At 37.6% G+C, this 26400-nt stretch overlaps 1 long non-coding RNA gene across 1 annotated transcript; it reads right to left on the reverse strand.

Annotated features, from left to right (window-relative positions):
• Positions 1 to 12391: 12391 nt before the first annotated feature.
• LOC145109548 (uncharacterized) lies at positions 12392 to 13003 on the reverse strand. Its single transcript, XR_013709069.1, has 3 exons — positions 12912 to 13003; positions 12579 to 12617; positions 12392 to 12489 (listed from the first exon to the last, which is right to left on the reverse strand). It is a non-coding gene; the product is annotated as an uncharacterized LOC145109548 (long non-coding RNA).
• Between the last annotated feature and the right edge of the window lie 13397 nt (positions 13004 to 26400).

Raw genomic sequence — 26400 nt, forward strand, 5'->3', positions numbered from 1 at the left:
ATAAATGAAAAATGATTTATATAATTAAATCATCAAGGGATAATCATATCGTTAGTTGATATGAAGTTTGGAAGTTTAGAAGGGAAAATAATAACATTTTAGAAGTTAAAGGGGCAAAAGTGTCAACTTAGCAAAGTGAGTTGACCAAAAGGGTTGACTTAGTTAGTGGAAAGGACTACAAAAGTTATATAAAGGATGGGGAAGTGCTTAGTATTCCAAAACTTATGTTAAAATCATAAATAATGAAGTTTGTGGGTTTTGGCCAAAATGCTCAAACTAGAGGGACCAAATGTGAAAAAAATGGGAAAATAAGATGCAAAACCTCTCATTTCATTTCCCAGATTCGTGTTCTTTATCCTTGAGACTTCTCCGATGGCGATTTTTATTCTCAAGGGCTCCTAAGGTTGATTCAAGTGAGGAATTGAACATCCAAGCAAAAGGAAGAGGAATCAAAGGCTTGCTAGGTATAATTTCCCCTCCTCTAGCTCTATTTTCGAATTCATGGGTTAGGGTTTAACCCCAAAGTCGAATTTGGATTTAATAAATGATTAGGGTTTGGTTTTATAACCTCCATTTAGGTTTTTTGATGATCCCAACCTCAATCCAATCATCCCATTGATGGATTTGAGGATTTGGGTGCAAACCCTCATGAACCCTAGAAAACCCAAATCGGGGATATTGCAATTAATGGCTAAATGAGACTGGATTCTATGACCTAGATGATATTTAATAGCAATAAAACCAATTGGAATGATCAAATTCATCAATGATGGTAGAAGCAAACATAAAGATGGGTTTTAGATGGTTATGAGAGAAATTATGATGAATACAAGGAAATTCTTGGAATGTGAGCATTTGATGAGTATATGATACTCATAATCATGAGTTGATACTAACAATATGATTTGAATGCAATAACATGAAGGATTGGGTGGTCTATAGTTGAATTTATGGAATAATTGGCCATAAGGGCATTTTGGGAAATTTATTGATAATTTCATAATGAATCTCATATAAGAGGTGAATGATATTCATGAACATGAATTGACACTCAAGAGGTGATAGTGAAACATAAACATGAAGGAATGTTAGCAAATATGCATCTCTAGTGATTGTTATGACCCAAGGGCAATTTTGGAACATGGAATGGAATTGAGAATTCCATAGTTGGATTGGGAATTTTCAATGAGATTAATGGGGGTTTTATATGCTTGACAACATTTACTTGAGTGCTCAATAAGTTGGGAACAAACCTTGTGAGCTTTGGAATGTTCAAGTGAAAAATGGACTAGTTTACTCTTCTTCTAAACACTTGAGGATCATCATGATCTTAAGGTTTCAATGAACACTTAATGGATTAAGTGGAGTGTTTTAAGATGATAAAACACCTCCAAAACATGTGTGAGAACCTATACAAATGGTACAAAGTGATTTGGAAAATGGCCTTCAAGAACTATGCAAAGTATAGTGCTATATTGAGAAAAAACGAGTTTTGTGTGTGTACAGACAAGGAAACACGGCCCGTGTTAATACAGGCTTAATTAACACGGCCCGTGTAGTCCCCTGATTTGGAGATTTTCTTATTTTCTTCATAACTTTTGCATACGGACACGGATTTACGCGCGATTTTCGCCTACATTCATATTTTTGCATAAGGAATGAGATGAAACAATAAAATTTAGTAATGGAACCTTTGAGCGGTATTTCGGTCTTTTTAATGACTTGTGTCCATGTTATATAGGTGTTGAATGAGAGTGCTTCAATAAGGAAAGGAACTAGAAGAAGACTAGCTATCCTACGTGTGATTGAGGTGAGTACGTGTTGGCATTTTTCCCACTTTGGGGTGCATGGCAAAATGATTTTATGATAATGAAATGCAATGCTTTGATATATGATATGTTTTGAAACGAAAGCGTCAAATGTTTTTGGAAAGGGTATTTTGAAAGAGTGCCTTAAAGGAAACAATGTTTTTGAAAGAAAAGAATTAACGTTTTGGAAGATCGAATGTTTTGAAAATATGATTGAAATGTTTTGAAATATATATGCTTTACTTTTGAAATGATTTTATGATACTAATGTATGAAATGTGTAAAGCATGGAAAGTAATGAAAAGAAATGTAAAGTAATGAAAAGGAATGGAAAGTAATGAAAGGAATTGGAAAGTAATGAAATAAAAATTACCCGGGCCATGATACCTCGTAAGAGGCACTAGAGGAATCTATCGGGGTGGCGCCTCCCCTTCGCGAGATAGATGTCCTATTATGATACCTTGGTGGATTGATTTGTTCTTTCCACCTTGGCCTTGGAAATGATACCTTGGTGGATTGATTTGTTCTTTCCACCTTGGTCTAGACTTGAGAGTGGTTCCTTTATTGGACGTAGACCCTAAGTATAAAAATGGCAACGGTATAATATCAGAATTAGCCCTTAATGATAAAAGAAAATGAAATATGGAAATATGGCTTTTGAAATGAAATAAAAGGAAATGGAATGAGAATATATGAAATGATATTTATGACATGAATGAAATGAGTTTTCCTTGAAAATGCTTGAAATGTTTTATGGTCTAAAACTATGCTTTGAAAAGATGAAACGTTTTTGATGAAAATGTGATAAATGTTTTGGGTCTCAAACCCACGTAGCTCGCGAAACATTATTGTCTTACGTATCTCTTTTTAATGCCATGTATCTCAGGTTACACTTTAAGAGAGAGAACGATAGATGGAAGTTAGAAGTCAAGTCATAGAGAATGAAGTGGAACTTGTTAAGTTCCTTATTAATTGTATTGATGTAATTCTTATTTGCTTGCTATGGTTGTATTAATGCTTAATGGTAACACCCACTGTTTTAAATTTGTAAATGTTTTTGTGGGACCGGTTTTTGTTAAATGTGGGTTAGCACCCGAATGTTTTTAAAACCATAGCATATTAAAGTTTGAAATTTTTTTGGGGTGTTACAGCGACTACGTACATCCATTACATTTCACACAAACTGTAAGACACTCATATTTTGAATGCATACTTATTCACTCAGTCATAGGACTGCTAGAATTTTTTAAAAACTTAAGCTATGATTCTTTTTTATTATCACTTTTGTTTAACTTGATCATATGGAATTGATTGCCACTGCATACTCATCTGGGAGGTACAAGAGTGGATGTCCACAGGTTATCTCAGAGCTATGACTGATCACATATCGGTAGTCAGAAGTTAATGGTGGTAATGACTCCTCTTTATGCCTCTGATTTCTTTACAGATGTGGATATATTTTTTTTTTCCTTTTTTCTACATTTGATTTTTAAATCTGAATTGTATTTTGTACAAGGTGTTGTAAAGCTCTGTTTACATTGCACTGTCACTCTACACATGGATTCATGGTAAAATCTGTCTTTACTTACGAATTTTGGTTAACGAATTAGTCTTTTTTTTTTCTTTCCTGGTTATTCCTTTTATCATCACATCTGATTAGCAACAAGTTGCCAAATGATAGTGTTAGATAGACTATACATGTCATATGGTAATTACATCATTTTACATATCCGAGACCCGCTTCTTTGGCTTTGCCTTTTTCACATCTGGTAATTTTAATGAGTTTTTCTATAATAGTTTTACGATTGAGGGTTTGAACCTTTTGATTTATTTTTTTTAAACATGGGGAGGATTGGAGGCATTGAAGAAGCAGGTATATGGTTCACTATTTCTTCATTCTTTTCTTTGACTGAAATACTTTTTTTTAAGATTTGTATTATTTTAGGGTAAATTTTGCAAATTACTTTTCAAAAGTGTTGGTATAGCTCAAAGGGTTCTTATAAATCCTAGGCAAAGTACCCAAAAGATATATAAATAGTTAAAACAACTAAAAGTCTACACTTAAGATGAATGAAACAGGTACCTGTTAAAATGATTTTTACAGACTTTCTGTTCCGATTCCAAGTTAAATATGTGATCTTTTAACAATGGACACTCAAGATTTATGCAACTTATGATCAAATATGTTGTGATTCCTTTAACTGTGATGAAATTGCCCTTCTGTTGTGATTTCTTTACATTGAAGCTAATATTGTTTTAAACGAAAATATCATACATTCAGAATAGCAAGATACTTTATTGTGGATACTAATTCCGACACTATATCATAATTTCACACAAAAGCAATACCTTCTAATCCCGCAACTTGGGAATCCCTTTTATTTATAAATTATAAATATAAAAATGTTACAACACTATAACTGTTAAATGTAGTTAACAATACTTATTATTTATTATGTTCAACTTCTTTTGCAGCATGTCACCGGTATGAGCTTTATGGTCGGGTAACATACACCCACATAACATCAGATGATAGCGTCCATATCAGGTGACTTCAATTCTAGAGTATAATGTCGTAATTAGAATTCCTTTTTTTAAGGTACAATATCATAATCGGGTATGTTTTCTAAAGCACAATGAAAGTGATTTACTATGTTTTTCAATTATGCTTTTCTGGTAAGAATACAACCATGAAAGTGCAAGTGATATACTATGCTTTTTTCATATTTAACATCACAATTTACATCACAATTTCGGTATCAACATAATTGCTTATCAATTTTATTAATTTGTTTTATAAATAGTTATCACATAAAACAAAATACTATTTTAACCATAGTGGTTGTTTTAATAATGCTAATTACTAATAAAAATTAAAATTGTTATATTCCTATTTGGGTTTTAATAACCTTTTTTTTTGTTAAAGCAAACATATATTTTGTAGATAGACTTTCACTTGCTATAATTGAATAAAATTTCCAAAGTACCATGATACAATAGGAAGAAATGGAAGCATGTTGCTATTTATTGTATTAACACATTTTTTTCCCACTTGTAGGCTGAAGGTTTTTTTTGGATCAATGTAAACATCCAGGAAGAACATTTAACGGATCAGTTGAGTAGTGGTATGGTCCGGTTAAAGTATGTTCTTTTGATCTAAGAAAATGTTCTCCTTTTGAACATATTGTACTTTAACAATTCAACAACATACTTTACAAAGGAATACCGTACAACTGGAGCCATACTACAACATATTTGACTATTATATATTTGTAAATGAGCGAATTGTAGACAATAGCAACATACTTTACTAGTCTTAACCGAACCCCACGGAGCGGGGTTTCCCAGCTAGTTTATTATATAATATACTAATTTTGAACTCCTTGGTGAACAGGACTTCGCTGTCATTGGCTGAAATTTCTTTTTTTTTTTTTCTTTTTTTTGTTGGTTTTTGTTTAATTATTTCCCCTTTTCCTACATAGTGATTTCATCTGTTCCTTTTGATACGTGTTATATATAAGATTGTTACTCTGTTCCTTTTGATACGTGTTATATACAAGATTGTTACGTGTTATGTTGTCCTCCCACCTCCCATAGCATCCAATTACGAATCGACAACAAATTTACACCGTTTACCTACTTCCTTCACCGCCTTCATTTTGCTTTCCGCTTCCGTCTCTAACACCAGAAACAAATCCAGTTTCTTCCTCACTTATCTCCGCTGCTTCACATTCAATCAGAAACAATCGTCACCCTCCAATTCCATCGCTCACTGATGCTTATCGATTGTCCGCTTCAACAGATCACCATCGATTTCTCTGCTTTAGTTCGAGAGGGACTGATCTTGGTCGTGCGACGACGTTGGTTGTCGGTGGCGCTGGCTGGAGGCGTTGTGGTCTTAGGGGAAGGAAAATTTGATCGAAGATGAGCCCATTATTGATGACGATGAAGACGAAGAGCCTGATGAAGCTGAACTTAAAAGGCGGAAGGCTCGCGATGCTGAACTGAATGAAACTCAGCGAATCGTCAAAGAGGCAGAAGAGAAGGGAAGGGAAGAAAAGGAAGCTCATGCCACTCTCAAGAGCAAAATGTTATTATTTCCTAAGTGGACCTTGAAGAAGATTCAACATGATGCTGTGGAGCTGCCTAGTCAATATTGGTTGGATCCTGTTGCTTCTTTTGATCGTCAAAATTCTCAAGATTCGCAACTTGATCTTCCAATCACTCCAAAAGCATTCAGGTTCTGTGCTTTTGTGAAGGTTGCGAATGCTCCTTTCACAGACAGTAGTGACGATCAACTGCTGTTCCATTTTTACTTAAAGCACATGAAGCCCCAGTACGAAACTTGGAGTGCGCACAAAATCGTTGTCGTGAAGGTCACTGGGCTAATCGAGACTGAGAGCTTCCCAAATGTGAAGTTTAAAGTTGCGAGAGGATCAACTTTTCAAGCCTACGAATTCACCCTCGCAGACTTGCCTTGTTTGAATCCTAATGACTCGATCGTTCTCTACAATATGTTGCTGCGAGAGAAAGATAAGTACGAGCCTGTTATGTCCCATCTCCAACTTGTGATCAAGTCTTATATTCAAGAGGTTGGATCGATGGATGTGGATATTGCCACTGTTTTGAAGAGGAAGCCAACGGCCGTTCCTAAGGAAGCTCCGAAAGACTTTGAGAAATTAAAGCCAGGGAAGATATACAAGGAAGGATGGTTCGTAGTGTATCATTCCAGAGAACGAACAGAAGCTGAATTTCGCAGGTCTTACTTCTATCTCGAAGACAAACATCTCTACAACACTGCTTGTCTGGAATTTATATTGGACCTGATCACTAAGTTCAAGGGCAACCACAAGGACGACGTCAAGTGCTTTTCTGATATGATACTGTGGTACATTCATGTTCGCAAGATGCTGCTGAGCTTTATTCCGAAAATCTACGAAGTGTAGAAGCGAATCACTGGATGATGGGCTACAGACTCAATTGACGCAAAGGGGGAGATTGTTGAATATTTAAGTGTTGCGTCATTGGGCTTTGTTATTAGTCCTTTTTGTAAACGGGTTGGGCATGTCCTCCCGTATTTAATTCTAGGGTTAGAGTATATATGGTGCATGCACGCATCTTATTTTGGTTAACTGTTTTATCGATCTTGTAACCCTAGCACGCCTCTACAGTTGAAATTCTTCATCGCGTTCATCTGAGGCGTGACTTTTAATCATTCAGCCTTTGCTTGATTATCTTTGTGTTTGTTATTTACCTGTTTGAATCTTATCGATCATTAAGGATTTTAATCCTATCATACATGTTGTGTAGTGCATCAATTCTTTCACTTCCGGAAGGAACCGAAGACATTGTTATCTATTGCGACGCATCACACCAAGGCATAGAAGGTGTACTTATGCAAAGAGACAAAGTTACCGTTTATGCTTCACTCCAACTCAAGACTCACGGGAATAATTACACCACCCATGACTTGGAATTGGGAGCTGTAATTTTTTCCTTAAAGATCTGGCGACACTACTTGTATGGCACGAAGTGTATCATATACACCGATCGTAAATGTCTTCATCACATCTTCAACCAAAAATAACTCAACATGAGATAACGAAGATGGCTAGAACTGCTGAACGACTACGAGTGCGAGATTCAATACCACCTGGGAAAAACTAGCATAGTAGTCGATGCCCTAAGTAGAAAGGGACAAACCAAACCTCGCAGAGTAAAATCACTCACTTTAACCATTTAATCAAACCTCCTTGCCAAAATTTGAGAAGCTCAAGTGGAGCCACATAAGGAAGAAAATAAGGCGGGTGAATGCTCACGAGGAATGGAGAAACAATTCAAGTACAAGGAAGATGGAACTTTACGATTCATGGACCGAATCTGGATACCAAAATTTGGCGACATCAAGAGTCTAGTACTGGACGAAGCTCACAGGACAAAATATTTAGTTCACCTAGCTTAGATCCAACATCTTCATCTCATTTCAGACCTTGTGTTGGTATAAAGTCTCAAACTTGCTCTTTGTTTCTCTAGATCTTGTTTTAGGGCCATTATGAACTTTAGTTGTCCCAATCTTCTTGTCCTTGGAGTTTAGGTGTACTCCGGAGCCTTTGAGTGTCTATTTTGGCTTCTAGACCATGATATCGGTTGAAAAGTAGTATTACATGAATCATTTTGGTGATTATGCCTTTGGTGCTATCATTAAGAACTTTGGAGTAAAGATCTTGAATTATTGAGGTATCTTAATGGGTAAAGTTGGAAACTTTATCCATTAGGACATTGTATAGATTTAGATCTGAGCCTTAGGGCTCTTGGGGTTTGGATTTAAGAGTTTATCTCATTAAGTTAGCCCTGTACAATTTCCACGACGTGGAGACTGGGTTAGCCGCGACTATATTGTCTGGATTTTGCCATGGTGTGGTAGTAGGGTTGCGATGGCATGGTAAGCGGAGTTTGATCGGGATTATGTTGGATGACCACGACGTGGCCTTTGGTTGGCCACAATATGGAAGGCAGCTGGATTTGACCTTAACCGTTGACTTTTGAAATTGGTTGACTTTTAGTCAAATGGTTAGTTATAGAAGGTGGGCTAAGAGTTTACCTTGTATGATTCATTAGGAGGTGTGTAGCATCCAATTTTTAACTGTGTAAGCCTGTTAGCTGTTGACTGTGTTTGTGAGGTGAGTTTTCTCATTATATTGTGTAGGATGCTAGCTAGCTTTATGATTCTTGCATGTATGTTGTGTGGGGCCCGTTACGTGGATTGGGTGAGGATCGTTGTGTATGATAAGTGGGCCGGGGGCCCTTGAATTGAGTGGATGGGGCCCGTATGGTTATGTAGTATTTTGGGGAACTCAATAAGCTTTGTGTTTACGATTTTGTGGTTTAAATGTTTCAGGTACTTCTAGTTTCAAAGGGAAGGACTCGACATGATCGCACAACATCCCCTGAAGTTTATTCCGCACTATTTATTTGATTCACCATGATGTTTGAGAATATTTTATACTTTGATTTGTTTTGGAAACAAATGATTGTATTGTTTTTGGTGTTTTGAAAATGAAAATTTTTACTAGTATTTTTGGGATGTTACAAACTAAATAGTCCATTGTAATAGAAATCGACCATATGGTAAAGGTGATTCGAAGCTAAACGAAAGTTCTCTTTGATATTGATTTAAAATCATCTTCTGTTTGCTTGCTTTAGTTAAAGTAATCATTGTTAGTTTAATTGTTTAAGTTAACAAATTAAGTTTTTCTAAACTTGTAAAATCAGATTAAAAAAAACCCATTTAAAGTATCGTTCCTTGTTTAATTAGTATCATTAATCATACCCATCTCCCTTGAGTTTGACACCCTTTCATATCAAACTATATTATACTTGATCATGTTCACTGCATGTAAGGTTTTGATATAGATGTGATAGACTAGGAATTATAAATGTAAAACTAGTGTATAAAAATACACATCAATCACCATTCAATTTCATAATCGTATTTAACTCCCAAATTTTACAAACAAGACCTTATGCTATATTTCCAAATATCACAATTCGTAAGTTGATGACGATGGGATTCCAATTTTTACAATACGCTCCTAAAAGACTGAAACTATAATATAACCTAATGGTAATATACTAATAGGGAGATTTTGTAAAGATAAAATAAAAATTAAGGCCTTTGTGACAAATGATACACCCGTCAAAGCCTCAAAGGTCGATCCTGCCAATATTAAATGCTTGCAATATGACGAGGCGATTGAGTAGAGAGTTACACACAAACACACATACACACACACATAAATCATAACTTGTTCACTAAACTCTTACACACCAAGATTAGATGTTTAAAGGACTCCTTAAATATAACTCGTGTCAGCATCGCGATCGCTAAAGCTGGCAATGGGTCGACCCAGATTGGGTTCAGGTTCAACCCATTTATTAATTGGATTGAAGATTTTAACCCAACCCGACCTATTTATTTAAATGGTTGATATTTCCAACCTAGTCCAACCTTTCAGATAAATGGGTTGTCACTGTCTTAACATGTTTATGTATTTTCCAACCTAACCGAATAAATAAATTGGGTTAAACCTTGGTTAACTCATTTAAAATAAAAACAATAAATTAATTAACTAAAGATTACATCACTTAAATTAGTTCCTAACTTAAATAATATTCCAAAGTATGCCAGAAGCACAAACCCAATTCACAAATATAAATAAATTGTTCAAATAACATTTAAAAATGTTTAATTTCGAAGAGATTTTGGAGAGTGGCTAGTGTTGTATGTACTAAGAATAAAGTTGCGAATTAAGATTGGATTAATACTTGATAATATTTAAATAATTATTAAATTAAGTATATATTAAAGTTAAATCGGTTGTCGAGTTGCAAATAAGTTGATAACTTTTACCCAACCCAACCTAGTTAATTAAACATGTTAGATAGGTTGATCCATTTAACTTAAATGAGTTGAAAATCTCAAGCCAACCTGCTAATTTAGGGTTAAGTTCGCTTTCAGTTAATGGGTTGGGTTGATTTTTGTCGGCTCCAACAATCACTCATTCGTTAGAAACATGGAAACCCTAACATTTGACAATTTATTCGTTATGCTAACTTATTTATTTAGGCTCATAATTTCCCTACTCGTGGCGTTGTTTATGGTGTATTTGGCGGTTCTCAGTGTTAAAATTTGGAGGAAATATTAGGTTAGTTTTGGAATATATTAGGTTAGTTTTGGAATAAGGAAAATGGTTAATATGTCTGATATTAGGCACAATTCAAGCAATAACAATATACTTTGATTATTTAGTTTAATATAACATCCTACTTTTATTTATTTCTAATACAACATTGTACTTTCAATTTTGTTATTATTAATGTTAGGATAATTCAGAATCTAAGACAAATTGGTCCCAGGGGCAATTTGGGAAATTTTCCTTGGATTAAGTTTTGTACTTTCCAAAAAAATCTTTTGTTCCTTGTTTGTTCTTTCTTTTTCCCGTGTTCTTGAATTGTCCCTATGATCATAGCAAGTTTCAAATCTAACATTTGGTATCTAAGCTCAAGGGTCGTAAAGACGTAAAAGGGCGGTTTAAGAGTTGGTTTCAAGAAAAGGTGTAGCCTTCGTTGTAGGGCAGGCACATCAAGGAACCAAATTGTATTTTGAAGGGACTGTGATGTTATGATTACAGGTTGAAATCTTGAAACCAAGGTCCATCCTTAATCAACTTGTTTGTGTGGTAAAGGGAGATTAATTAAACAAAGGTGCAAAAAAGTCGAGTAGAAGGAAATCAAAGCAGGTGGCTTTGAGTTCGGTTCGTGTTGCAGGTGATAGAAGACAATAAAGGTGGTGGTGACCTCGTTTTATTGATCGGTGGTAGAGTCTCTCGGAATATGATTGATCGGCAAAGCTACGACTATCAAGACAAAAGGGAATGGAGTACAACACGATGTGGACATTATGGCCGTGGAAGTTTAAATGGGTGGCTTTGGATGTGGTTGATGAGATGTTACATGTTACATGTGTTGTAAACAATCAAAAGGGGTTGATATGAGAATTTAGATGTAACCGACCTGGAGGTCGGGCATCCAGGAAAGATCGAGAATCGAGATGGTTTGAAAAGAAGGTGATGAGGGTACTTTTAGGAGTGAAGGAAGTAACATATTCTGAATTGGGGGGGGGGGGGTGTTAGGATAACTCAGAATATAGGACAAATTGGTCCCAGGGGAAATTTGGGAAATTTCCTTATATTAAGTATTTGAGTTAGAATCGGAGTTTGTTTCCATTCAGTATAAATAGAAGGTTATTTAAAAGTAGTTTTAATCAAGTTTTGATTCTTTTTTCTTAATAAAAGCTTGGCAAACATTTCCATAAATTTCTTTTGTTACCTATTTGTTCTATCTTCATCTTCTGTTCGTGAATTATTCTTATGATTAGAGTTAGTTTCAAATATAACAATTAAGATACCTTACTTTGTAAGACCTACCCAACTATAACATCCTACTTCCAAATTTTTTCTTATTAAGACACCTTACTTTAAAAAATCTACACAATTATACCAATGAAAATTGCTTTGTATTCTGATGACATTTCTATAACTAGGTACAATTTTCAAACTATAACATTATAATGGGAATAAAATGAAAGTAGCATGCTATAATGAACAAATGAATGAAATTGTGTTTCTGTTTATTACATGATTCGCCAATAGGTTTGATACTTTGTTGTAGATAGATGGTATGGGCATTACTATAAATTTAGTTCCACCAATGGAAATATTTTGTTGGTTGTCTTTGTCAAGAGTTTTCACCCTAGGATTAATATATTTGTTTTTTTGTTTTGTTTTTTTATATGAAAATTCAAAGAGAAAACAGATACAAGAAATAACAATGTACTCTAAAATCTAGAAGAATATTAAAAAAATAAACAAATACATGGACCAGGTTTAAAAAACGTTTTGAAAAACAAAAAGACCTCAAATTCTAGACTAAATAAGATAGAAAAAGAATAACATCATATTAGACTCTTATTTTCCATTTCATATCTTCCATCCTTCCAGAACTATTAAATACTACTTCACTACCCTTTTTCCTTAAATTATGTGTACCCTCATCTTTCAATTATTACATTGTTCACCACTGCATCTGCGTCTTCTGCGTCTTTTCTTTACTCTTGATGCAACTAAAAAAATATACAATGAACAATTCTCATATTATTTACGAGTCAATATTAAAGCAGTCAGCTGTCACTTTTAAAAATTCAATACTTACTTGATTCACAGTTAGAACTTGTACTTCCTGATGGACTCGCTGAAAAGTAAAAACATTATGCATAACTCATCATTTTGTACATACTTTTAATTAGTATGATACTATGCAACATAGGTGTACTAAAAATTAAAATATCTTGGTTATTTTAGGAATATGAGCATAAAATTCATAAACCAAGAAAAAGCAAACCCAAAAGGGCCAATAAAGATCCATGAAAATCACGATTAATCAAAGATGCCAAAGCCCAAAAGTTTGTTTACATGCCAAATGTAAACAAAATTAACAAGAGAAAGATTAAGAAATTAAAAGTGAAATAGGCCAAGATATATATACCATACGGTTGTTCTTCATTAATATTCGAGTCTATAACAATACAACCATTTGATATTTTATACCCATTTATTTTGAAGTAATTCACAATGTATCCTTTCAGCCTGTCAAAAACAAAGCCACACACATAAATAGAAACTAACTACATAATCAATAGACGAATATGCTTAAAAATAAAAATTCAGATGACTCATCAAAATTTTATCTTTAGCAATAAAATGAAGTTGAATGCATAGATCATCAATAATAAAATTCAAATGACTCACAGGAAAAATAAAGTCATTTTTGGTCCAGAGATCATGCCTGTAAAGTAAAATTATTAAGTATTACACATAAATCATCAATAGCATGATAATATGCAACCTCGGTGCACCAAAGATGCTCATAATTGTAAAAAAAAATAGCACCACCAGAAGAAGCGATGTCAAAGGGACATAAATCGCAATGTTTTGTCCCACCTAAAAATTGGGATAAAGAGTCATGAATGCGCTCCTCAAAATAGTCCTAAAAATCTTGATCATATGAATTAAATTTAGCAAACCTGAATCTAAAGTGTCTAGTTTTGAATGCATGGCATGACCATAATCTTGACCACCTTGTTGAGGGGAAAGATGCATTCTGCTACAGCTAAAAGCAATCATCTTATTTGTACTATTGACAACAAAAGAATCAATTAATTCATCAACTTTTTACATTATTTACATCAAATATACACAACAAATCACCTAGTAGTGCTCGTATATAATTGTCCAAAGCTTGATTGATCAACAGTCAGGGGTGGCTGATTTGGAGTTGTAACAGTTAAGGCTTTACCCTGACAATGAAGTAGAAGACATAAGAAATATGAGATATTAGAAGCACAAAATCCACAAAATATAACTAACAAAAAATATAGTATTTTTTATCTAAGGGATCACGTGTAAATTGTGTTCTTTGAGTGTTTTCAATTTTTTATTACAGAAAAAGGTCCAATAACACATTTGAGTGCGTCCATTCAACCAAAAGTCCCAATATTCCATGTATGACCCATCAAGCGCTATAAAAACGAAAATCATAGAATCAGATACCCTCTATGAAATACAAAAGAAAAAGACCAACCATTTCAATAAAATAACATGAGGAGACCAAAATAGAGTATGTAATGAACTTTCTTGGTTATTTAGAAATGAAATAAACATAATATTCATAAACAAAGAAAACACCAACCCTAAAGGACCAATAAAGAATTACGAAAAACATGATTAATCAAGATCACTTCACTATGTCAACCAGAAACATAATTAACATAAACAAAAAGCAGAAGAAATTAATTGAGAAAAGTGAAGATATATATACGATGTTGTTCATCAATGTTTGCTTCCTTGGCAAATTTATCGGCGACTTTTATTAACCCAAGTCCCCTAAAGAAATCAAGAAGGTATCTTGTCAGCCTGAAAAATAAAAACAAAATTAGACACTCACACATAACAACTAATTACTTAATTTATAGATAGATACCTTACAAAAATAAAATTCAAAAAACTCACAACAAAATCTCTTCCTTAACATCATCACTAAAGTCCATTAAAACCAAAAAACTGCAAAAAGAAAAGAAAAAAAGATTAAGAGTAAAGACCGGTTGCTAATATCACAAGTTGTGAGATTTAGAGTCAAATATAATTTTTAAACCATATATGGGAACAAGGGATAAATTATATTTAGAATTACGCCCCATATTAAAACCGGGTATGATCCTTGACACATCCTGAGTCCTGTCATCTTTGAGATTACACCCTCCATTCTTAACGAGTTCCAAGCTCAGGTTGTCTCTAATTCATACTAAACAACTTTATTAAAAATCACATTACATATCTCCATTCCTAGACCCTAGTAGTATCAATAGCAACAACCAACTCAGTTTACTCAAGAAAAACAGGATGCAATACCTATGTATAAATCCAAGAATTTAACATACATAAATCAGTCAATAAATAAGTTCGATTTTTGGTCAATACAGGGAACTGAAATCAACCAAACGATCACTATAATAACAATAATTTCGTACGACATTTTACCTTAAATCTCAGAGAATTCCAAAATTTCTTTTTCGGGTTTGGCACTTGCTGTTGTTTCTCTCTTCTCGTTTTCTTTAAAATTTTAACAGTTTATGGAATAATTTATGTGTGTGATTTTAATGGTGAAATAGCCAACCAAACTTTACAGCATGTACGACCCTATCATTACGGATGGTTGTTGTAGAACTTGGACAACATGAAGTGATAAAAAATAACAAGCTCAGGTTGTTAATATTTTTCTTTGAAAGAGTCATGATGATTTTTTTTGAATGAAGGCATTGTGATTTTTTTTTTTGGTAAAATTTTGTGAAATGTTGCTGGTTAGTTTAATGTCCATATCGAATGTAATTAGTAATAGAACAAAGTATACGGTGCCTTTATTTAGGATTAGTTTAGTGATGATTTTTTACGGTTACCTTTATATATGTCACTCAAATGTTATATTTGTATTCATTTGGCTCATAATTTATTATTATTACCGGTTGTAATAAGATCTATTTTTCATAACTACGGTTGATTAGAAACGTAAACTATATTTTGTGATATGAGTGTAATACATATTATCTATTATATGTTCCTAATAAATTAAATGGCAAAATGTAGAAAAAAACAACAATTTATCTATTAGCATTAGAAACTCTTATATTTGGTTTATATGCAGAAAAACTCTTATATTTTTAGTTATCTGTCATATAACCAAAATTTCCGGTTTTTTTTAAAAAATCACCGCTTGTTTTGTGACATGACATTTATCTTTTGCGTTTTTAGGTTAACATGAAAATAACATAAGTGACATTGTCTTTTGTCTAAGGTATAACATGAGGAATATATCGTTTACTCAACAACTATTTACTCAAACAAGATAAATGTTATGTCACAAAACTACTGATAACTTCTAAAAAAACAAATATTTTGATAAATATGAAAGGTAAATAAAAATATAAGGGTTTTTCTACATATAAAAATATAAGGGTAAAGTATTTTTGGAATGATATATTTTGCATGATCATTTATGACATTGGAGAATCGACATTTTGATAAACACATGTGGCATTTGGAGCATTGTTGAAATAAAAATGGTCAAGACGGGATCTATCTTTTGTAAAACTAAGCAAGGGTTTAGGGCTCCCAATTCTAAAGGACTCTTAATTTTAAAGCTTATTCACTAATTGTTGTCTAGAAAACTAAGAATCGATCATTTGATTGTTACGCACGTTATACGATTGACTTGACATCACAATCAACAATCAAAGCGACCATTCGATTTCCACACAAACACATTTGTTCTAGTGTTCTTCTTCATTCTTGCTGACTTCTCCTCCTGTCCTCCGATCTATATTCTAGTCTGAAAGTGTAACATTCGTAACTTGGTATGTTTCCTTTTAGTCCTTAATGAAAAATCTATATCTTTTTGGTCCCTAGCTAGTACCCGGGTGATAACGTCTATTTTATGCACATATTTATGACATTTTCTTATTATTTTATACTATGTTTTTATGTTATTAAGAAATAAAAGATACTTAATACGCTTTGAAATGTTCAATGACAGTTAAAATGAGAGCTGAAATGCAAAAGGAGGAGAAATGAGCTAAAAAGACGCAAAAAGGATGTTGCTGGACAGCTTGACCCCTTATCAGTGTTTTGGCCATATCTCATGAACCGCAACTCCGATTGACAAGATTCAAAATGATCTGAAAACTAGACACAATTTTGGACGATTTTCATGTTTTGAGAAAATGTTGATTCCTAATTACCACGACGTGGTGACACAACCACGACATGGTAAATCGAAACTTCACGATCGTTGAGATTGACTTGGAGAATACGGGATATACATGAGGACCACGACGTGGTGCAATTACCACGTCATGGTGATCAAATTTTTGGGAATCTATATATTTCGAGCATCTGGACGATTTTTAGAGGGGATTTACGACTTTTATTGATCCTTGATCGACAAGAAACCTCAAAGAAGCTGTTTTGAGGGTCTAGAAGGCGGCTGAAAGGCCATTAAGCTGATAGGAGCAAAGATCTAAGGGATTGGAGAGCGGATTCATGTCGATAATCATGTGGTTTGTTATCATGACCATGTTTAACATTCCATTGTGATTCCATTATGTGTTTACTTTCTGATTTAGGTGTAAAAACCTTTTACTTTGTGTTTATGACTGAATGAATATTTGAATCTATGGTTTAATTGCTATTTGGATTGTTTATTCTTATTTAATTTATTTTGTCAAGTTTGATTGAAGATCCACATGTGTTAAAGATTGTTGTTTTGCTTCCTATTGCTGAATTAATAGAGTTTAGATGACCATCAAGCTGTGTTAATTTGAATCATCATTGTCTAACGACCATTGCTGATTTTGACTAGAGTTTTGACCAAAACCTAGGGTTAGGAAATAAATTAATGAACTTTAATGTGTATGCATGAGTAGATGACCATTCTATGCATGATTTAACTCTTATTACCATTAGAGTTAAATAAGATCAAATCTTGCTTAATAAGAACTGAATATTGATTTGCATGATTGTTTGTTCACCTGATCAATGAATTAATAGTTGTGTTGAAAACAAAGGATTAGGTGTCATGACCATGACACTAGTCATATTAGGAATCAGTGAGTAATGAATAAATATCCATTGTAACAGTAGTTAGCAATGAATTTGAGATGTGATTTATCTAAACCAAAGTACCTCAAGAAATTTGTCTTCCAGTCAATTTATCGATATTTGATATTAATTGGTATTTTAAAGTATTTAATAAAACATTTCTTTATTGCTTTAGTGTGTTTAGTGTAACCTATAATCAAAAACTCCAAATTAATTCACCACCATTCCCCTTGTGTTCAACACCTGTTCTTACCACAACTATACTATTACATGATTAGGTTCACTGCCTAGTGTGTGTTTTAGTCCGGTTGCGATAAATTCAGTTTTATAAATTTAAAACTTGAGCATTTAAATTATTTATATACAAATCACACATCAGCGGGGCATACTCTATGAGTACGCTTAGCATACTAGCTCTTTTCTAGGCGCGGGACTCATCCACGTATGCGTGGCATACGTGGAGTACGCATGACGTACGTGGTGCAGGGGCAAACCCTAATTTTTAGGGTTTTCACCCTATTTAAGCAACTTATACCACCTTTGGACATTCTATTGATCAGCCTCCATCACTCTCTACCCTAAAAATGAACCCCTAAGTGCTTTTGGTAAGTTTTAAGCTTGAAAGTGTGTTTGTTGGTGTTTTTTGGTGAAGAAGAAGAAAAGGAACACTTGGAGGTTGCTTGTAATGCCATATCTTGAATTATTTCCCATTTGGGTGTGGGTGACACAATTTAAATGTTCCGGGTGTTCGGTTTGTGTTTTGGAGCTATGGGGTATTCAGTAAAGTGCCAGCTCGGGCTTTTATGGAAATTGGATTTTGTTCGGGAAATCTTAAGGCGCGTATGGGTTGATAAAAGCGTAGAGCTTCTCGCTACATTTTCGTGGATATAAGGATCATCGAAATCGGTTTTATAATGAAGAAGTTATAGCCTTCGGAGTATTTTAGGGTTAAAGGGAAACCCTAGTATGTGGGGTGTACATAGGGAGTACGTGGGGCGTACGAGTGCAAACTGAAGTACGTGGGGAATACACTGGTGTACGCTAAGCGTACCAAGAAGGATGGATCATGAAGCTTCTGCCTCGTACGTTGGGCGTACGAGGAGTGAAGGAAACACTAACTTAAGTGTGTTGTACCCTATTTAAGGACCTTAAGTCTTTAGGGCTGGCCTCTCTACCAGCCCCCAGACCTCCTAAAACCCTAAATCGACCCTTAAGCCTTCTTTGTGGTGTTTTGAGCTCTTAAGAAATTTTTGGTGTCAATTTTGCCCATTGTGAAGGAGGTAAAGAAGATTGTATGTGCTTTGGTTGGTGAGGAGCCTTTAGATCTAGAATCATCACCCTTGTTGCAAGAGTTTGGAGGTATCAAGTTCATACCTTGGCTTGTAGATGTTTAAATCTCTTTATGGCTTGATTTGTTATGTTTTTGGTTCCCTTTTTGGTTGGGTGTTGAGTGAAGACATTTGAAGGACATATTCTTTTAGATCTGAGCTTGTTAGGAGTTCCTTAAACATAATGGTGCCAACTTTATGGAGTATTGGGTCTCATTCATGAATTAAGTCACATATAAAGTCCTTTTTAAGCTTAAGAGCTTCATTTAGCCATGCATGAATGTAAAGTTAGCAACTTTATGTGATAAATCAGTCTAAAGAAGTTAGATCTAGGTTATAGAGTAAAGTCTTTATGGAATAAGAGCTTAATATGGAAGTTGGCTGTATGCGAGGGTACGCTGGGCATACAAGCAGGTACGCTTAGCATACAAGCCCTAAGGCAAGTACGCTGCACGTACGAGCTGAGTATGCCCCGCGTACTCAGCAGAGTGGGACTCAGATCTTTTGGTCTTCGGTTTGGGCCATAGTTTGGTCTTGGATGTTTAGGGCCTTGTTGGGCCATCAGAATTTAAGTGTTTCGGGCTAAGAATGTTTTTGAACCTTGAATTAAGGCCTATGGAAGGGTTTGGTCCCAAGTTGGAAAATTGGGCCTTGTTTGGGCCTTGTATGATTATTTAGTATGTAGGGCTTTTGGATTATTAGGTTTGGGCTTAAGTCTCGGTCCAAATTAGGTAAGGGGTAAATTGGTCATTTACCCTAAGTATGTTCTGATGGTTATGGATTGGAATCTAATTGTTAAATGGATGTTATTTGATATTGATAGCTCGAGGATTTGTTGGACTAGTACCCAGGGAGTTATCAGTGTGGTTCAGCACTGCGAGGTGAGTTTTCTCACTATATCCTTGGGTCGAAGGCACCAATGACGACCCATTACTTGTTATGTGGAATGCTAGTTGTCTATGTGATATTGGCCTGGAAGACCCCGAGGGTTGCCCGTGGCATTTATATGAAAGATCATGGGGGTAGCCCATAACACTTGGATGTCAGACCATGGGGGTAGCCCATGACATTTCAAGGAAAGACCATGTGGGTAGCCCATGACACTTGGATGTCAAACCATGTGTAACATCCCAAGACCAGGTATAGCTTATAAACCCTTGTTTTATAGTAACTGACAAGTTTAGCCCTTCATTTGAGAAAAGGTTGCAGCTGAGTACGCGGGGGCGTACACGTGTGTACGCTCAGCTTACTCATGTGCGTGATTTGGACGCGGAAGACACCTGGTACGTTGGGCGTACCAGAGGGTACGTTGGGCGTACCAGAGGGTACGTTGGGCGTACTAGGCTAAGAGTGAAAACCCTAACTGAGGGGTGTGTCCCTATTTAAGGAACATGATGGCCTCATTTCTGGCCACCATTTCCAGCCCTTAACCCTCTAAAAACCCTAATTTTCATCCCTTGAGCTTGAGTGTCCATTTGTGAGCTTCTTAGTGTTCTTGCGGTATCCTTGGAGTGAAGAAGAAGCTTTGAAGAGAATAGAGTTGGAGTCCAGGCTTTGGATCTGAGCTTTTCTGTGGTTCGAGCATCAGTTGAAGGTATAAAGCTCAAAGCTTTCCCATCCTTTTTTATTTGTGCATAATATGGTCCATTTTAGGGTTTTTGGTCCCAAAGCTTGAAGCTTTATGACTTGTTGAACTCCAGAGCCTAATAATTGTCCCTTTGAGTGTTTTTAATGGAGTAGATTCATAAAAATGGAGTCTTGGACATCAAAATCGTCCCATGCATGAGATATGAGCATTTTTGGGAGAAAAGAGTGAGTGTTTTCGGGTTTGGGACTTTCTCAGCCATGCAAAGGCTTAAAGTCACAAACTTTATGGAGTATGAGCCTTTAGTGAGTCTAGATCTGAGAGTAAAGCTATGGTGTTAACAGATTAAGACCAAGAGAGTGGGAATAACAAGTCTGGGACGTACGCCAAGCGTAATCCCAGTACATGCAGCGTAGGTCAAGGATCCCCGATGCATGGCGAGGCAGTACGCCCATCGTAGAGGGGCTGTACAGGTAGCATATGTGTTGCGGTTGACTTTTGTTGACTTTTAGGGTTTGATTAAATATGGACTATAGAGACCATGAAAGGGGTAAAATGGTCTTTTATCCTTCTGTGAGTTTATAGAGGGTTTAGCCTAGCTTCTTTGAGGGTCGTTTATTAATTAGAGATAATTAACGTATGTGTTAGGCGGAGGCTAGACTGGTAGTTCGTGTACGAGGTTTATTTACTTGCTTCGAGTTGAGTCTTCTCACTATACTTACCATGAGTGGTAACTTGTGTGACCTGAGGGTCTTGTATGTTTATATTGAGTATTGTGATATCCTGCATTATGTCTATGTGATTTATGCTGTGTATTATTCTGAGCTTACTGAGTTAGGACCGGAGGGTCCACCCGAGTTGTGGGACCGGAGGGTTCCACTGAGACACATTGATCGGAGGGTCTTATTGAGTATAGCCATGAGAGGCTAATGAGATGTGTGTGGTATTTTGGGGAACTCACTAAGCTTCATGCTTACCGTGTTATGTGTTATGTGTTTCAAGTACTTCTCAGGATCACGGGAAGGCGTTGACTTGATTGTACACACGAGACAGAGTTATGTTTGAGGATCCTGGATTTAGTTTTAACAATTAAGAATATGTGTTTTGATAAATTGACATTTTGGGCAGTTGTGAAATGTGTTGATGAGATTCATGTGATTTTAAAATGAAAAAAATTTGTTTGAAAATTTACGGTGTTACAAGTTGGGGAGTTTGTGGCGAACTCGTCATACCGGACATTGGCTGAGCTTCAGACCAATGCCAGGCGGAGGGAGATTGAGCTAGAGTTAAAGGCCAGGGAGGAGGGAGAGTCCCAGGGAAGGAACCGGAGTACAGTGCAGTCGCAGCCAGAGACGAAGCGGGCTAAACCCTATGATACGAGAGTTGGGGCCAGAAGGGCCGCACTTGTGGCAAGTGTGGCAAGAAGCACGAGGGATCATGTCGGGCAGGGATTTGCTATAAATGTGGCAAGGAGGGGCACATGGCGAAGGATTGCCCCAAGGGGTTTGCAGTTTGCTTTCACTGTAACCAGACCAGCCATCGGAAGGCCGAGTGCCCTCAACTCATTCAGGGATCAGCTCAGGACTCCGCTCCTGCTGCTTTGCGTGCTACTGATAGTCATCCGGTGAAGGCCGAGGCTCCGAGGGCTCATGGGAGGGCTTTTCAGCTGACAACGGAGGAGGTCCGCGCATCACCTAATGTCGTGGCTGGTACGTATTTCCTTATTTATATTATTTTGAGATTTGTTGTGCTTATTATGTGCTGTATATAGGTACTTTTCTTGTGAGTTCTGTACCTGCCTTGGTGTTATTTGACTCGGGTGCGAGTCGATCCTTCGTGTCTTTAGCTTTTAGTCTTCACATCAGTATCTGACGTGTGGCGTTGAGTCGACCTCTGTGGGTTTCTATAGCCAACGAGCATGCAGTTTTCGCTACTAATGTATTCCGAGGATGTGTACTAGATATTTTTGGTGTTGAGTTCCTGATAGACCTGGTACCAATCGCGATGGCTGATGTCTGTGTCATAGTGGGCATGGACTGGTTGAGTCGGTTTGGAGCTATGATCGGTTGTGAGCATCAGATGGTGACCATACGAGACCCTAGTGGGGGAGTGCTTACGGTGTATGGCGAGGGTACCATATCTAGATCCGCTTTCTGCTCTAATGCCAGGGCAAGACAGAGTCTACACCAGGGATGTATGGGCTTTTAGGCGTACGTGATGGATATGCGGGTTACTACAGAGAGGCCGAGTTCTATCTTCGAGGTTCTGATAGTGTGCGAGTTTCTGGATGTTTTTCCCTAGGAGTTGTCGGGTGTGCCTCCCAAGAGGCAAGTGGAGTTCCGGATTGATTTGGTTCCGGGTGCGGCGCCTATTGCCAAGGCACCTTATCGCCTTGCACCACTAGAGATGCAGGAGTTATCCTCACAGCTCCAGGAGCAGTTGGGGAAGGGTTTCATCAGACCGAGTAGCTCGCCGTGGGGAGCACCTATCCTTTTTGTTAAGAAGAAGGATGGTTCACACCGGATATGCATTGATTACCGAGAGTTGAACAAGCTGACGGTCAAGAACCGTTATGCGTTACTGAGGATCGACGATTTATTCGATCAGTTGCAGGGAGAATCTTGGTTCTCCAAGATTGATTTAAGATTTGGATATCATTAGATGAGAGTTTGCGAGGAGGATATCTAGAAGACGGCCTTCAGAACTCGTTATGGGTATTATGAGTTTGTGGTGATGCCTTTCGGGCTCACTAACTCACCGGTAGCGTTCATGGATCTCATGAACCGGGTGTGCAGGCCCATGTTAGATCAATCGGTGATCGTGTTCATCGACGATATTTTGGTGTACTCGAGGTCCAGAGAGTAGCACGAGGAGCATCTGCGAGAGATTTTGGAGTATTGAGGGCTGAAAGGCTTTATGCCAAATTCTCCAAGTGTGATTTCTGGTTACGAGAGGTCCAGTTACTGGGACATCTCGTTAATCAGAATGGGATATTGGTCGACCCGGCCAAGATTGAGGCAGTCATGAGATGGGAGGTACCGAGATCCCTGTCTGAGATCAGGAGTCTTCTGGGTTTGGCCGGCTATTATCAGCGATTTATCAGAGATTTCTCCAAGATTGTTGTTCCTCTTACCAGATTGACCCGAAAGGGTGTTACTTTTGCTTGGGGGCCCGAGCAGCAGGCCTCATTTGAGACTCTTCGCCAGAGATTGTGCGAAGCTCCAGTGTTAGCCTTTCCCGAGGGAGTGGAGGAGTTTGTAGTTTACTGTGATGCTTCTATATCAAGGTTGGGTGCGGTGTTGATGCAGAGGGGGCATGTGATACCATATGCATCGAGGCAATTAAAGCCTCACGAGACGAGGTATCCCACCTACGATTTGGAGTTGGGGCGATGGTGTTCGCCCTCAAGATCTGGCGCCACTATCTGTATGGAGTTCGGTGCACCATATACACAGACCATAAGAGTCTGAAGTACCTCATGGATCAGCCCAACCTGAATACGAGACAAATGAGGTGGTTGGATGTAGTGAAAGACTACGACAACGAGATCCTATATCACCCGGGCAAGGCTAATGTGGTAGCCGATTTCTGAGACGTAGAGCAGAGAGTGCTCCAATTCGAGACGTGTGTATGAGGGTGACAGTGATGACTCCAGTCATAGATACCATCCGAGAGGCTCAGGTGGAGGCTGTAAGGCCAGAGAACCTCAAGAGAGAGCAAGTGATCAGATAAGTTTCCGAATTTGAGACAGATAGTCGGGGGCTTATGACTTTCCGTGGGCGGATTTGGGTGCCCTATACAGGTGGAGCTCGACGCATACTGATGGAGGAGGCACATAGATCGAGATTCTTGATCCATCCAGGAGCCATTATGATGTATTTGGATCGGAAGAGAGATTACTGGTGGCTCTATATGAAGAGAGATGTGGCATGGGTAGTTGAGAGGTGCTTGACCTGTCGCCGGGTTAAGGCGGAGCACCAGCGTCCACATGACCCGTTACAGCTTCTAGAGATTCCCCAGTGGAAGTGGGAGCAGATTTCCATGGATTATATCACCAAATTACCAAGAACCGCGCGAGGTGTCGACGCGATATGGGTGATTGTGGACCGGCTGACGAAGAGTGCTAACTTTTTGGCTATCAGTGAGAACTCTTCTGCAGAGAAATTAGGCGAGATTTATGTGAGAGAGGTGGTAGCACGACATGGAGTGCCGATATCGATAGTGTCGGATCGAGATGTGCGCTTTACTTCCAGGTTCTGGAAGACGTTTCATGAGGAGTTGGGTACTCGGTTGCACTTCAGTACCGCATACCACCCACAGACAAACGGGCATAGTGGGCGGACGATTCAGACGCTTGAGGACATGCTGCGAGCATGTGTTATGGACTTCGGAGGAAGTTGGGACACCTATTTTCCCTTTGCTGAGTTTTCTTATAACAACAGCCACCATTCCAGTATTGGTATGCCTCCCTTTGAGCTCTTATATGGGAGGAGGTGTTGGACTCCCATCTGTTGGGGAGAGGTAGGGCAGAGAGTGATGGGTGGCACTGAGATAGTGCTCAAGACGACTGAGCAGATTCAGTAGGTCAAACAGAGGCTACTGACGGCCCAGAGTCGCTAGAAGATTTACGCAGACCGGCAAAGATCCGAGCTTGAGTTCCAGGTGGGAGATTTTGTCCTCGTGAAGGTATCCCCATGGAAAGGGGTGATCCAATTCAGGTAGCGGGGAAAGTTGAGTCCTAGATATATCGGTCCTTTCAGAGTGAGTGCCAGAGTGGGAAAGTAGCTTATCGGTTGGAGCTACCTACAGAGTTGAGACAGATTCATAACACCTTCCACGTGTCCCAGCTGAGGAAATGTGTACCCGATGAGACGGCAGTGGTACCATTAGAGGACATTCAGGTTGATGCGTGCCTGAATTACATCGAGAGGCCGATAGCGATCTTAGATAGGAAGGTGAAGGTCTTGAGGAATATAGAGGTGCCCTTGGTTCAGGTCCAGTGGCAACATCGGAAGGGGTCCGAGTGGAGTTGGGAGCAGGAGTCCGAGATGCACGAGCAGTACCCAAAGTTATTTTCAGAAGATGACTTCGAGGGCGAAGTCTGATTCTAGTGGGGGAGAATTTTAACATCCCAAGACCAGGTATAGCTTATAAACCCTTGTTTTATTGTAATTGACAAGTTTGGCCCTTCATTTGGGAAAAGGTGGCAGTTGAGTATGTGGGGCGTACGAGTGTGTACGCTCAGCGTACTCATGTGCGTGATTTGGACACATAAGCCACCTGGTACGCTGGGCGTACCATAGGGTACGCTGGGCGTACTAGGCTCAGAGTGAAAACCCTAATTGAGGGGTGTGTCCCTATTTAAGGAACATGATGGCCTCATTTCTGGCCACCATTTCCAGCCCTCAACCCTCTCAAAACCCTAATTTTCGTCCCTTGAGCTTGAGTGTCCATTTGTGAGGTGCTTAGTGTTCTTGTAGTATCCTTGGAGTGAAGAAGGAGCTTTGAAGAGAATAGAGTTGGATCCAGGCTTTGGATCTGAGTTATTCTGTGGTTGGAGCATCAGTTGAAGGTCTAAAGCTCAAAGCTTTCCCATCCTTTTTGATATGTGCATAATATGGTCCATTTTAGGGTTTTTGGCCCCAAAGCTTGAAGCTTTATGAGTTGTTTAACTCCAGAGCCTAATATCTGTCCCTTTGAGTGTTTTTAATGGAGTGGATTCATAAAAATGGAGTCTTGGATGTCAAAACCATCCCATGCATGAAATATGAGCATTTTTGGGAGAAAAGAGTGAGAGTTTTTGGGTTTGGGACATTCTCAGCCATGTAAAGGCTTAGGGGGTGTTTGGTACATAGAAATAAAGCCAGGGAAAAAGAATTGATTCATTTTCTCTTGTTTGGTTGATATATAAA

This window comes from Lactuca virosa, chromosome 1 (assembly GCF_052849685.1).
Source record: "Lactuca virosa cultivar CGN04683 chromosome 1, Lactuca_virosa_CGN04683_v6, whole genome shotgun sequence".
Lineage (NCBI taxonomy): Eukaryota > Viridiplantae > Streptophyta > Magnoliopsida > Asterales > Asteraceae > Lactuca > Lactuca virosa.